Raw genomic sequence first — 13,916 nt, forward strand, 5'->3', positions numbered from 1 at the left:
TGTCCATGTTGTCCCGGTATGGATGTCTAAGTTGAGAATAATCAAAAGCGAGAAATCCAAAATGCGAGCTTTCTCCTTAGACCTTTGTACAGGCGACATGGAGGTACCCCATTGTGACACTTGGTTAAAACATGTGCATTGCAAAGATCCGGTAGTCCAAGCTAATTAGGACAAGGTGCGGGCACTATTAGTATACTATGCATGAGGCTTGCAACTTGTAAGATATAATTTACATAACTCATATGCTTTATTACTACCGTTGACAAAATTGTTTCATGTTTTCAAAATAAAAGCTCTAGCACAAATATAGCAATCGATGCTTTCCTCTTTGAAGGACCATTCTTTTTATTTTTATGTTGAGTCAGTTCACCTATCTCTCTCCACCTCAAGAAGCAAACACTTGTGTGAACTGTGCATTGATTCCTACATATTTGCATATTGTACTTGTTATATTACTCTATGTTGACAATTATCCATGAGATATACATGTTACAAGTTGAAAGCAACCGCTGAAACTTAATCTTCCTTTGTGTTGTTTCAATGCCTTTACTTTGATTTATTGCTTTATGAGTTAACTCTTATGCAAGACTTATTAATACTTGTCTTGAAGTACTATTCATGAAAAGTCTTTGCTTTATGATTCACTTGTTTACTCATGTCATTACCATTGTTTTGATCGCTGCATTCACTACATATGTTTACAAATAGTATGATCAAGGTTATGATGGCATATCACTTCAGAAATTATCTTTGTTATCGTTTTACCTGCTCGGGACGAGCAGAACTAAGCTTGGGGATGCTTGATACGTCTCCGACGTATCGATAATTTCTTATGTTCTATGCCATATTATTGATGATACCTACATGTTTTATGCACACTTTATGTCATATTCGTGCATTTTCCGGAACTAACCTATTAACAAGATGCCGAAGTGCCGCTTCTGTTTTCTGCTGTTTTTGGTTTCAGAAATCCTAGTAACAAAATATTCTCGGAATTGGACGAAACGAAGACCCGGGGTCCTATTTTGCCACGAACCTTCCGGAAGACCGAAGAGCATACGAAGTGGGGCCACGAGGTGGCCGGACCATAGGGCCGCGCGGCCAAGGAGGGCCCGCGCCGCCCTGTGGTGTGGGCCCCTCGTCAGCCCCCGACTCTTCCCTTCCGCCTACTTAAAGCCTCCGTCGCGAAACCCCTGATGCGAAAAACCACGATACGGAAAACCTTACTGAGACGCCGCCGCCGCCGATCCCATCTCGGGGGATTCGGAGATCTCCTCCGGCACCTCGCCGGAGAGGGGATTCATCTCCCGGAGGACTCTACACCGCCATGGTCGCCTCCGGAGTGATGAGTGAGTAGTTCACCCCTGGACTATGGGTCCATAGCAGTAGCTAGATGGTTGTCTTCTCCTCATTGTGCTTCATGGTTGGATCTTGTGAGCTGCCTAACATGATCAAGATCATCTATCTGTAATACTCTATGTTGTGTTTGTCGGGATCCGATGGATAGAGAATACCATGTTATGTTAATTATCAAGTTATTACATATGTGTTGTTTATGATCTTGCATGCTCTCCGTTACTAGTAGAGGCTCTGGCCAAGTTTTTGCTTTTAACTCCAAGAGGGAGTATTTATGCTCGATAGTGGGTTCATGCCCGCATTGACACTCGGGACAAGTGACGGAAAGTTCTAAGGTTGTGTTGTGTTGTTGCCACTAGGGATAAAACATTGGCGCTATGTCCGAGGATGTAGTTGTTGATTACATTACGCACCATACTTAATGCAATTGTCCGTTGCTTTGCAACTTAATACCGGAAGGGGTTCGGACGATAACCTCGAAGGTGGACTTTTTAGGCATAGATGCAGCTTGGATGGCGGTCTATGTACTTTGTCGTAATGCCCAATTAAATCTCACTATACTTATCATGCCATGTATGTGCATTGTTATGCCCTCTCTATTTGTCAATTGCCCGACTGTAATTTGTTCACCCAACATGCTTTTATCTTATGGGAGAGACACCTCTAGTGAACTGTGGACCCCGGTCCATTCTTTTAATACTGAAATACAAATCTGCTGCAATACTTGTTTTTACTGTTTTCTCTCGCAAACAATCATCTTCCACACAATACGGTTAACCCTTTGTTACAGCAAGCCGGTGAGATTGACAACCTCACCGTTTCGTTGGGGCAAAGTACTTTGGTTGTGTTGTGCAGGTTCCACGTTGGCGCCGAAATCTCCGGTGTTGCGCCGCACTACATCCCGCCGCCATCAACCTTCAACGTGCTTCTTGACTCCTACTGGTTCGATTAAACCTTGGTTTCTTACTGAGGGAAACTTGCCGCTGTGCGCATCACACCTTCCTCTTGGGGTTCCCAACGGACGTGTCAACTACACGCATCAGGCTTTTCGGTCTCTGATACTGAGGGAGAGGATGAAGAAGCAAATTACTCGATGCGATTAAATAAAAGAGGGTATAGTGGAGATTTAATGCCATGACGGTTCTCGAGGACATGATGCCGAATCTGTCGATTCATGCAGAGAAGCTGAGGAGGCGAGGCGACATGATGAAAGACTCTGCAGCGGTTCTGCTCTGCCACGACATGACCCGACGAAGGAAAAGCATAATGATTTTGGAAATTGTCATTTCCAAAACCAGGGGGGCATGTGTTATCACCAGAATTTGACCGGATCAGAGGTGGGCCGCGATGGAAGATGGGCTTGAAGAATATACATGGAAGAAATACATGAATCGGCCTTGTATACAAAGTTTGGGCTAGTTTGCCCGTGTATCTGTACCATAGTAGGATACGTGCTCGGTTAGGTAGAGTTTGGGCTCGTGCCCGGTTGGGATTATTCCCACGTTAGAAAGTCTACGGACTATAAATATGTATCTAGGGTTTATGAAATAAACAACAATCACGTTCACCACAAACCAATCTAGGCGCATCGCCAACTCCCTTGTCTCGAGGGTTTCTTCCGGGTAAGCATCATGCTGCCTAGATCGCATCTTGCGATCTAGGCAGTACACGTTTATTCGTTGTTCATGCGTTGCTCGTACTGAAGCTTTTTTGATGGCGAGCAACGTAGTTATCATAGACGTGTTAGGGTTAGCATTGTTCATCGTATCATATGCTGTTGTCGTGCAACCCTTAGACGTCTAGCCGTCCTTACACCTATCTTAGGTGTAAGGGCGGCACCCCGCTTGATCATTATTTAGTAGATCCGATCCGTTATGATTGCTCCTTGTTCTTCAAGGATTAGTTTAATATCTGCATGGTTAGGCCTTACAAACGGGTTGAAGGATCCCAGTGGCGCGTAGGGTGTAGTTTGCTAGCCCTAGACAGGATGTTCCGAGGATCAACTTCGTGTTGGTTTTTAGGCCTTGTCTAGGGTCGGTTTGCGATCACCGTGCGTGGCCGCCAGGCTCAATCACGAGTAGGATGTTCCGATTATGCGGTGAAAACCCTAAATCGTAGTAGGTCGTTTTAGCTTTATCTTGATCAAGCGGGACCACCATCCGATCGTACACCTCGTACGCATCATGGGTGGATCGGCTCCTTGAGCCGATTCACAGGACAACCCGAGAGCCGATCGAGGCTCGTATTTAATGTTTACGTGTATGCCATGCAGGAAACTAAGCGAGGCACATCCAACACCTATCGACCGGTCAGGTGTGGCACGCCCTTGCATCAGCATCGGACGTGCGTGCCGAGTCTTTGCGGGCCGTCGCTCGGAGGGACCAGGGCCAGCCAGCAGTCCCGGGAGCCTCCCGGCTCTACGGTGTTGCCCGTCGCTGCTCGCCGGTGGGTTCTCGACCGCAACACATTCTGGCACGCCCGGTGGGACCATCTTCGACATGAACCGCATCGCCATCTACATCTGAGATGGCGGAAGGCACTCCAGTCAAGTACGAGGATCTGACCGAGGAGCTCAAGAAGAAGCATGACGAGGTCAAAGCAATCCTCGAAGCCGATCTCATCGGCTCTTTTCACGTAACCCGCTCACATGGCATCGGGTGGAAAGGGTTCTCACTCGAAGGCGCGCTCGATGGAGTGGACCTGTCCGCCCCGTCGAAGAACGCACCAGGTCTCTCGCGTCGAGAGATTAACTTCATGGTAGCTCATTCGCTACACCGCCATTCTGAGAGCCTGGTGAACACTTGGGAGCGTGTCGCTCTTCGCGTGATCCAGGAAATCATGAGCCATCAGTATTCTCCGTCAGGACCAGTTCTGGGGACTCACCAAGGAGAGATGCCACTCCAGTCCCGTCCACCGCTGCCGTTCGCGTTGGCAGCACCGTAAGTGCCGAGTTCATCGGCATACGTCGTCTACAAGATCGGTGGTGACCCTAGTGACTACCAATTCTCGCATGAGGCGCCTAAGGAGATCCCTCACGGATACACGTGCACATACGTGCCAGACTGCAGTAACTGGGCACTCTCGAACCAGGCTGCAACAGCAGGGACTTCCGGAACACCAGGAGGGACTTCGGGAACAGATCTTGAGAAGCAGACGTGGCTAGCTAAGTATGCCACCCCGACAAACCTCCAGAGCTCAGCTCTTGCAGTTGGCTCAGATTTGGAAAAGCAAGCATGGCTGGCTAAGTATGCCACCCCGGCAAATCTTCGGAGTTCGACTCCTGCAGCCAAGCACCGCGGATCAAATCAGTACAATCTCGAGAGACCAGCTCGGCATGGTGCCGAAAAGGAGGACAATCGGCTATTCCAAGCCGTACCCCAATGAGTACGAGTTGATCCCGTTACCACCCAAATATCGGCTCCCTGATTTCTCCAAGTTTAATGGATTAGATGGTTCCAGTTCCATCGAGCATGTGAGCCGATATTTGGCGCAGCTGGGCACGATCTCAGCATCAGATGAGCTTCGTGTGAGGTTCTTCGCACAGTCCCTCACAGGATCGGCTTTCGGGTGGTACACATCGCTGCCACCAGATTAAATCCGGACTTGGAAGCAGTTGGAAGAGCAGTTCCACATGCAGTATCACTCAGAAGCTTCCGACGCTGGCATTGCCGATCTAGCGCAAGTACGACAGAAGCGCGGAGAAACGGTGTCGAATATGTCCAGCGCTTCAGGACCGTTAGGAACCGATGCTATTCGGCTCATGTGACTGAAAAAGAAGCAGTCGAGTTGGCGGTGGTGGGTCTCGCATCACCGATCAAGGACGTGGCCTCCCAAGCAGACTACCCTTCACTGGCGCACATGGTGCAGAAGCTCTCAGCATATGAACATCGCCACCCAGATGTATACCAGGATAAATTCAAACGTGCGGTGGTCCTGGTTGAGGGAGATGAAGATGAAGGCTCTGCGGGAGATCAAGAGGTAGCAGTGGCTGAATGGACTCGGGGGGCAAGCCCCGTGTCCTGTAAGTGGGTTAAGCCACAAGGTCCTCCAAGAGGGTTTGACTTCGATGTCACCAAGGCTGAACAAATTTTCGACCTCTTACTCAAGGAGAAGCAGTTAAAGGTACCCGAAGGCCACAAGATCCCCACGGCTCAGGAGTTGAACGGAAAGCCATACTGCAAGTGGCATAACACGTTCACCCATGCCACCAACGAATGCAGGGTGTGGCGTCAACAGGTCCAAATGGCGATAGAACAAGGGCGTCTAATTTTCAGCCAGTACACCATGAAGGTCGACACACACCCCTTCCCCGCCGTTAACATGGTGGAGTGCACTTACCCTGGAGGGTGCCAGCCAGGATTCTCGTTCAATATCAATATGGTAGGACTCGGGCACCACTCGGTAAGGACGGAGACGAGGGCAGCTGGTCTCATAGCAAGGACACGAGAGGAAGCCGTTCCACGTGATCGGCTCCGTCACGATGGCAAGCGCTACATCACAGAGGGAGAAGTGAGGAACGTAAGATATCAGCGACCTCTCTCTGATCACCTCCTCAACAAGTATGTGAGTCAATATGACCAATGCCGACGATACAACGACGATGATGAAAGAGATCGTCTGGCTAGGGACGCCAGGAGACATCGTCGGCATGATCGCGACAAGGAGAGATATGAGCGCCACGCCAAGGAAAAGTCGAGAGAGCAAGACGAAGTGGATAGGCACTGGGACTGCCCCTTCTTCAGACACTGTTGGGATTCAGGAATGAGCCGATTGCCTACAATCGGCAACTCGTCCGAATGTAGACGAAAGAAGAAGGATGCAGCTAACGTGTCCGTGTTCAAACGTCTAGGGCCTCTCCCGCCTCGGAACAAGCATGCTGAGTCCGCTCGGGTAGAAGATCTCGAGGAACTAGAGGACGATGATGAAGAAGAAGACAAGTATCATCGGCCAAGGTGATGCCCTGATGGGCTCAGCCGTTCCCAAAAGCGTAGGGTTCAGCGACTACGTGGTTTGGAGGAAGCCGAAAGGTTATACCTGCACACGTTGAGGAAGACGCGGCCTGATCTGGCCGCTAAAATTCAGCGAACCCTGGACGAAGAAGGTCGGCCACAAAGGAAAGAGTGGTGCCCCAGACAAAAGAAAGCCGATGATGAGACATCGGCTGGCACAAACATGGTGTTCATCCTTCCAACGGAGTTTAGTGCTCCAGGATTAGACGAAGCACCTGTGGCATAACTTGACTGCGGCCCACGGCCGGTTATCTTTGAGAAGCCACGAGAAAGAAGCTACGGGCATCCGAAGGCCCCGTACTTGCGAGGCTACATCAATGGGCAGCCTGTCAACAAGATGCCGGTGGACACCGGAGCGGCGATCAACATTATGCCATACTCCATGCTACGTCGGTTGGGACGCTCTAGCTCGGATCCGATCAAGACCAATGTGACACCGAGCGATTTCAACGGCCAAGCATCTGACGCACAAGGTGTTCTGAACGTGGATCTGACCGTAGGAAGGAAAACTATCCCTACGACGTTCTTTATTGTCGACAGCAAGAGCACCTATGCTGTCCTGCTAGGAAGAGATTGGATCCACGCCAACTGTTGCATTCCATCCACGATGCACCAATGCTTGATACAGTGGGATGGAGATGAAGTAGAAGTCGTCCACGCAGAAGATTCAGCCGAGATTTCAACGGCTGGCATGAACGTTTGGGAGACATCAGGCCAAGAGCCACTCTCAGGCATCAATTTGGAAGACTGCGAGCGCATCGACGTGACGAAGGACGGGGTTAGGCTGGTTTTATCCACCGGCCTGACCGTGTAACAAGAGCAACATCTATGGACATACGTGGCGATGCCGATCCATGTGATCGGCCCCAAGGATCTATGGAGGAACATTGCAAAACCTTCATTGAGCAATTCAATCAACATGGAGGCCGATTCCAGCAATCGGCCAAAATTATCTTCGCCATGCATTCTCCCTAGGTTCAACGTCGATCTAATGGGCAATGGGTTTACGGGGCTGATGAGTTGGAAGAAGTCAACACTGGTCCTAACAGAGCCGACGTTCACATATAGTGCCTTGGCTAACCACAGAGCCGATATCGGCAGATACCTGGCAGAATCGGCCCGGGGGGCACCTAATCAGATGAACATGTGCCATACATGTGCGGTGAAATATTGGGGGCCGATAGAAAAATCGGCCAGTAAAAAATTTTTCAAAGCCGATGCACGGCCATCGACTCTAGCACAATTACACAGGATCTACCCGCTGCGTATTCAAGACGCGGATGGCCTTCTGCTTCCTGGAGGGAGTAAACAGTGAGAGCTTCCTCAGCGGCAATGAGCCGATTTGGTGCCAGAACCTTCTCTTCGAGGACTTCCAACCCTTTGTCGGTTAAACCGTTGATGTTTCGCCTTCAATATCGGCTTTCAACGGAAGAAAAGGTGATCGGCTCTGGCTGGCTCTGCATGGTAGCTTTCTCAGATGTGATCGAGCTCAGGTCCATTTGTCTGAATTATGTGTCCTCATCACTGTTTTCGCCTTGAATGAGGCTCGGGGGGCAGCTGGCCTGGTGGATGCTCTGTTTTTAGAAGCCGAATGGGTTGTCATCGGCTGGTCCTGCGTCGCAATCTTCTTCAAAGGTGGTGATCCATCAGAACTCAAAGTCATCGGTCGAAAAGATGAAGGATAGATCGTGAGGGATTGATGCGTTGACATCGGCTTATTGAGCATTGACCAAGTTTACGATCACTCCGTAGTCGAAGAGATGAAGGGCGGATTATGAGGGACCGATGCGTTGCCATCGGTTCATTGAGCATTGGCTAAGTGGACAATCGGCAAAGTCAGTATGAGGGGAAATCGGCTAAATTGGCATAAAGGAAATCGGCAAAATCAAATTGGGGAAATTCTTCATTGATAAACGAGATTTCTTACATAAAGAGCTGATTGCTCTCAAAAGGAAGTACTAAGGGGATACATTGCCCCATCTACTACTGATCCTATGCTAAGGGTCCTATCTACGGGCCGTCGCTGCCCTCGTCGTCGCCGTCGTCGCCGCTGTCGGCGCTACTCCCGGCGGGCTCGTCGTCGCTGCTGTAGCGGCCGCCGGCAGGACCCTCGTTGTCCTCTTCCTCCCCGTCAGCGTCGTCGTCGTCGCTGTCGAAGTCGCTGAGGTTCCCCGGCCAGGGGCAGAAGCGCTTGGCCGGCGGTTCGTCGGAGGAGGTGTCGTCCTCCTCCTCCTCCTCCTCCTCCTCCTCCTCCTCAGAGGAGGTGAAGTCATCCCAGGAGAAGTGATCGTCATCGCTCTCCTCCTCCGTTTCCCCGTCGGCGAGGAAGCGGAGGTCACTTTCCCCGTCGGTCGAGGACTTGTCGTCCTCAGACCAGATGGAGAAGTCGTGACTGGACTCCTCCCCGGCTGCGATGGCGCGGCGGATGTTGGCCGCGTGGACCTCCTCTGGGCCCCACTCCGGCGTCGGCTCGCGGGAGGAGGAGGATTCGATGGAAAGACCCGATGAGGCGAGAGGAGGAAGAAGACATGGTGGCGCAGGAGGGCTTTTGGAGTGCTAATGCGAAGGGGATGAAGAAGCGAACTGTTTGGAACGGTTAAATAAAAGGGGATATAGTGGAGATTCAATGCCACAGCAGTTTCCGAGGAAGTGGTGCCCAACAGAAAAAAAAAAATTTGCCAGGTCACGCGGAAGTGGAGGAGGCAAGGCATCGTGATGAAGGATACTGCGACGGTTCTGCTCTGCCACGACATGACCCGACGAAGAAAAAACAGGGTGATTTTGGAATTGTCATTTCCAAAACCAGGGGGGCATGTGTTATCACCAGAATTTGACCGGATCAGAGGTGGGCCGCGATGGAAGATGGGCTTGAAGAATATACATGGAAGAAATACATGAATCGGCCTTGTATACAAAGTTTGGGCTAGTTTGCCCGTGTATCTGTACCATAGTAGGATACGTGTCGGTTAGGTAGAGTTTGGGCTCGTGCCCGGTTGGGATTATTCCCACGTTAGAAAGTCTACGGACTACAAATATGTATCTAGGGTTTATGAAATAAACAACAATCACGTTCACCACAAACCAATCTAGGCGCATCGCCAACTCACTTGTCTCGAGGGTTTCTTCCGGGTAAGCATCATGCTGCCTAGATCGCATCTTGCGATCTAGGCAGTACACGTTTATTCGTTGTTCATGCGTTGCTCGTACTGAAGCCTTTTTGATGGCGAGCAACATAGTTATCATAGACGTGTTAGGGTTAGCATTGTTTATCGTATCATATGCTGTCGTCGTGCAACCCTTAGACGTCTAGCCGTCCTTACACCTATCTTAGGTGTAAGGGCGGCACCCCGCTTGATCATTATTTAGTAGATCCGATCCGTTATGATTGCTCCTTGTTCTTCAAGGATTAGTTTAATATCCGCATGGTTAGGCCTTACAAACGGGTTGAAGGATCCAGTGGCGCGTAGGGTGTAGTTTGCTAGCCCTAGACAGGATGTTCCGAGGATCAACTTCGTGTTGGTTTTTAGACCTTGTCTAGGGTCGGTTTGCGATCACCGTGCGTGGCCGCCAGGCTCAATCACGAGTAGGATGTTCCGATTATGCGGTGAAAACCCTAAATCGTAGTAGGTCGTTTTAGCTTTATCTTGATCAAGCAGGACCACCATCCGATCGTACACCTCGTACGCATCATGGGTGGATCGGCTCTTTGAGCCGATTCACAGGACAACCCGAGAGCCGATCGAGGCTCGTATTTAATGTTTACGTGTATGCCATGCGAGAAACTAAGCGAGACACATCCAATACCTTCCCGACCGGGTATAGGTCAGGTGGCACGCCCTTGCATCAGCATCGGACGTGCGTGCCGAGTCTTTGCGGGCCGTCGCTCGGAGGGACCAGGGCCAGCCGCAGTCCTGGGAGCCTCCCGGCTCTACAGTGTTGCCCGTCGCTGCTCGCCGGTGAGTTTCTGACCGCAACAGTAACAACAATCTCTTAATAAATGTTGCACACAATTTTGACATTCTTCTAATCCCTAATGGTCGACACGGTTGGTCATGAGACTAAAAATAATGTTACTCCCTCTGGCCTGAATTACTTGTCGCAGCCTATTACTTGCACTATGGATAACTGATGATGTCTCTGCGCCAACTAATTGGAGCTCGACGGAGTAATAAATTTACTGCCACGGTAAGCTTAAATGAATTATAGCCATAGTAAGCACGAGAATTAAATTCACTTGATCACCTCTCAATGGTTTTGTTGCTATGCCTCATATCATACGTATTTTTTAGCTCATGCTTTATACGAAGAGTAGCAACGATATTTGAAAATATGAATACATTTCCATCTATTAAACATTAGTCATGATATAACAGAAAGGTACCATAAATTCTTTGTATGAGTTGTCACACGAAAGAAAATTTATCATCCTCTCCTAAATGTAAATAACTTAAGTGCTAGGTGATGATGGTAAAACGCTTAATTAACACCTAGTGCCTTTTTTAAGCTTGCTCCGTCCTATCTCATGTACAAAAACTGTCCCACATATGTAACAAAATTATATGCTTCCATTCCTCGCCGCAAAATACAGGTACAGGTTCATCTGAACGGCATGGGATGTAAGCAAGTTACGCCTGGACCGTAATATCTGAACAATGTTTGGCGCATTTTTCCTAGGGGGACCACCAATGTCCTAAGTAGGATTCATGGTAATTCCAGTTGGAGCATCATATTACAACTGTAGTTATTATTGTTATTATTATTGCAAATGCATCGTGCATATTTGAATTCTTGATTTGGCATCTGTATATCTTATAAAGCCACTACCCACTAAGCATTTACTATAATTTGTTATTATCATTGCAAATGCATCATGCATATTTGAACCCTTGATTTAGCTGTATTATACCCTATATAAAAGCTAAACAGATTTACACGCCTACATTGTTTTGGATACTGTTCATGGCGTATTTTTCTCCAACCAGCTTGCAACACGTTAGCTCTTCTTTTCACAGTACATTGAGTCATTTAATTCTTTGGTTTCAGTCTCTTTTCTTCCTCTCGACTGGGTTACCGGTTAGAAGCCGGTTCTCCTCCTATCAGTGTTTCTTGATTTGACCCGATTTTTCTAGAGGACAGAGACACACCACAGGCAGAAGAAATCATGAGAAATGAAACGATTAGAACACGACACAGCAATACGTGGCAAGATCAGAGTGAGATGAGTTGCGTGAGCGGTCAAAGCGGCGCACCACCGAACAAAACAGTCAATCCCTATCTACCGACCTCTATTCCTCCCCAAGCCCCCGTCAATCAAGGTCGAAAAAAAAATCCCCAACCGGAGCCGGGCTGGCGTGGCGAAGGAGCGGAGCCGGGCACGGCGAAGAGGCGGAGCCGGCGCGCCGGAGCCGGGCTGGCGCGGCGAAGAGGCGGATCCTGGCGGGCGCGGCGAAGAGGCGGAGCCGGTGGGCGTCGGAGCTAGAGGCCCCAGCAAGGCAGAGCAATCGGATGCATCGAGGAGAGCGGCGCGGCAAGGGCAGTCGGCGAGGGCGCAGTCCGGCCCCAACGGCGGCGAGCCAGAGGAGAGCGGCGCGGGAGTCGGAGGCGCGAGCCGGCCGGCAGGGCGCACCGAAGCCGGAGCTTGGCGTCGAGCATGTGCAAGGGTCGGAGGGCACGGGGCGCGGACGACGCGGGAGCGCGTGAGCAGGACGGCGGCAGGGCGATCGAATGCGAGCCGGAGGACAGGGCAGATGAGTGACGCGTCACAGGAGGGAGGCGCGTGGCGCAGTTGCTGGACGCGCAGGACGCACACGGGCACGGCGCATGGGCAGCCGGGCGAAAGCGCTGGCCAGCGCGAGGAGCAACAGTAAGGCGCATCAGGGGGTGAGGAGGTCGCGGAGAGAGACGCGGGGCGGCGGCACAGAAAAAGCTATTTCGCGGGTGTGACCACGCGCGCGGGACGCGGTGTGGAGGCGCGGCCAGCCCGCAGGAGAGTCGCAGGCGCTGGTTGAGGGAGAGGCGCAGGGAGCAGGTCAGCCATCGGTGAAGGAGGTGGTCAATCAGTCTTCAGTGCCACCTATCGGAGCATGTCAGGTAGAGGTACCGCCCCAATGGCCGATGGGTTTGAGGAGCTGCCGGAGGCCGTTGCCTAGAGAGAGGAGGGGGCCATCGATTGTGGCGCGGCTAATCTAGGGCGGAGCAGGGCAGGGAGGCGACCACCATTGCAGCCCCACGGGCGCCAGCCGCGTCGTGCTGCACCAGCGAGGTAAAATCCTCTACTCTGAATTGGTTCTCATTTCTGTGATTGAATTGTTACTTTTCGGATACAGACAATGCTTTAGGCTCAGATATGATTTCCTATCGTTGATGCAGAGATGTATGGAGCGTGAGTTGAATTACCCAACTGGACAAAAAATCAGGTTTTAGTAGTATCAAGGTTTTCCATTTGTACACCACTATGTGTTACACATGGATCTTGAGGATAAAGGTTCTAAAATGCAAGGAAGCTCTGTGATAATCACATCAGCACCGTGATTTTACTCCAATATTGATGTATAAACAGGGACTGATACAGAGTAACTTGCTAAATCCATCTTTATCCTGATTTGGGGGTTTGTCCAATTTTCTGGCTTGACTTTCATTTGGTAACATTTTTTTACCTCCTAATTGTATTTTACTGAAAGGTTACTTATTTGGTACGTTGAAACACTTCATATTGCTGTTAGTTCTGAACACATTTTTAGGAGCTATGCGGCCATTCTAGGGGTTCATACAGCGAAGGCATGTTTTGTTTATTTCACCAGCCAGTTTAAATCCTTACTGTACATGTGCCAAGATGCCTATTTCTTATAATTTCTGTACAAAGCTTACTATTTCTGTTTGGTATCCGAAAGCTCATATATCTCAAATGGAATAGTTTATGAGAGGAACAAAGAAGAAAGGATGATGATATATTATTTTTTTGCTTTTGAATTGTCATTTGTATGCTTACAATATTATACCAAAGTATGTGTTACAGGAGAATGAGATATGACAGGGTTTATTCAAATCAATAGTTTTTCATGTAATACTAGACTAAGCTACTACCGTACCTACCACTAATGACTGACCTCTACATTTGCTCATAACATTACAGGGTCTGTGACTGAACCTGAAATGTGCTCATCGCGTAGTTGATTGGCACAGACAACTTTTGTTACATAGGCTGCAAGACGTGTTGAGAGAGATTAAACGTATCTACAACTAAATACATTCTCCATGTCTGGATTTATTGAGCCTTTCCAAGGTATGCTCCTACATAAAAAAAATTATATGCATTGACATTTCATTGAAAGACGTACCACAACCTGCAATGTTTTTCTTTTTCTTGGTTATTCATTTCTTCGTATTGTGCCAGACTCAGTTCGTAGAGTTCACATTTGCCATAAAGTAGGTTGAAGATATTACTGGCAGAGATGAATTGGTCCCTATGGTCAAAGCTAGATTCGTTGAGTTGTCCACCAGTAAACTAAATACAGAATTTTTTGCTTCCAGGTTCAGTCCTTTGAACCAAAG

This window comes from Lolium rigidum, unplaced genomic scaffold (assembly GCF_022539505.1).
Source record: "Lolium rigidum isolate FL_2022 unplaced genomic scaffold, APGP_CSIRO_Lrig_0.1 contig_20309_1, whole genome shotgun sequence".
Lineage (NCBI taxonomy): Eukaryota > Viridiplantae > Streptophyta > Magnoliopsida > Poales > Poaceae > Lolium > Lolium rigidum.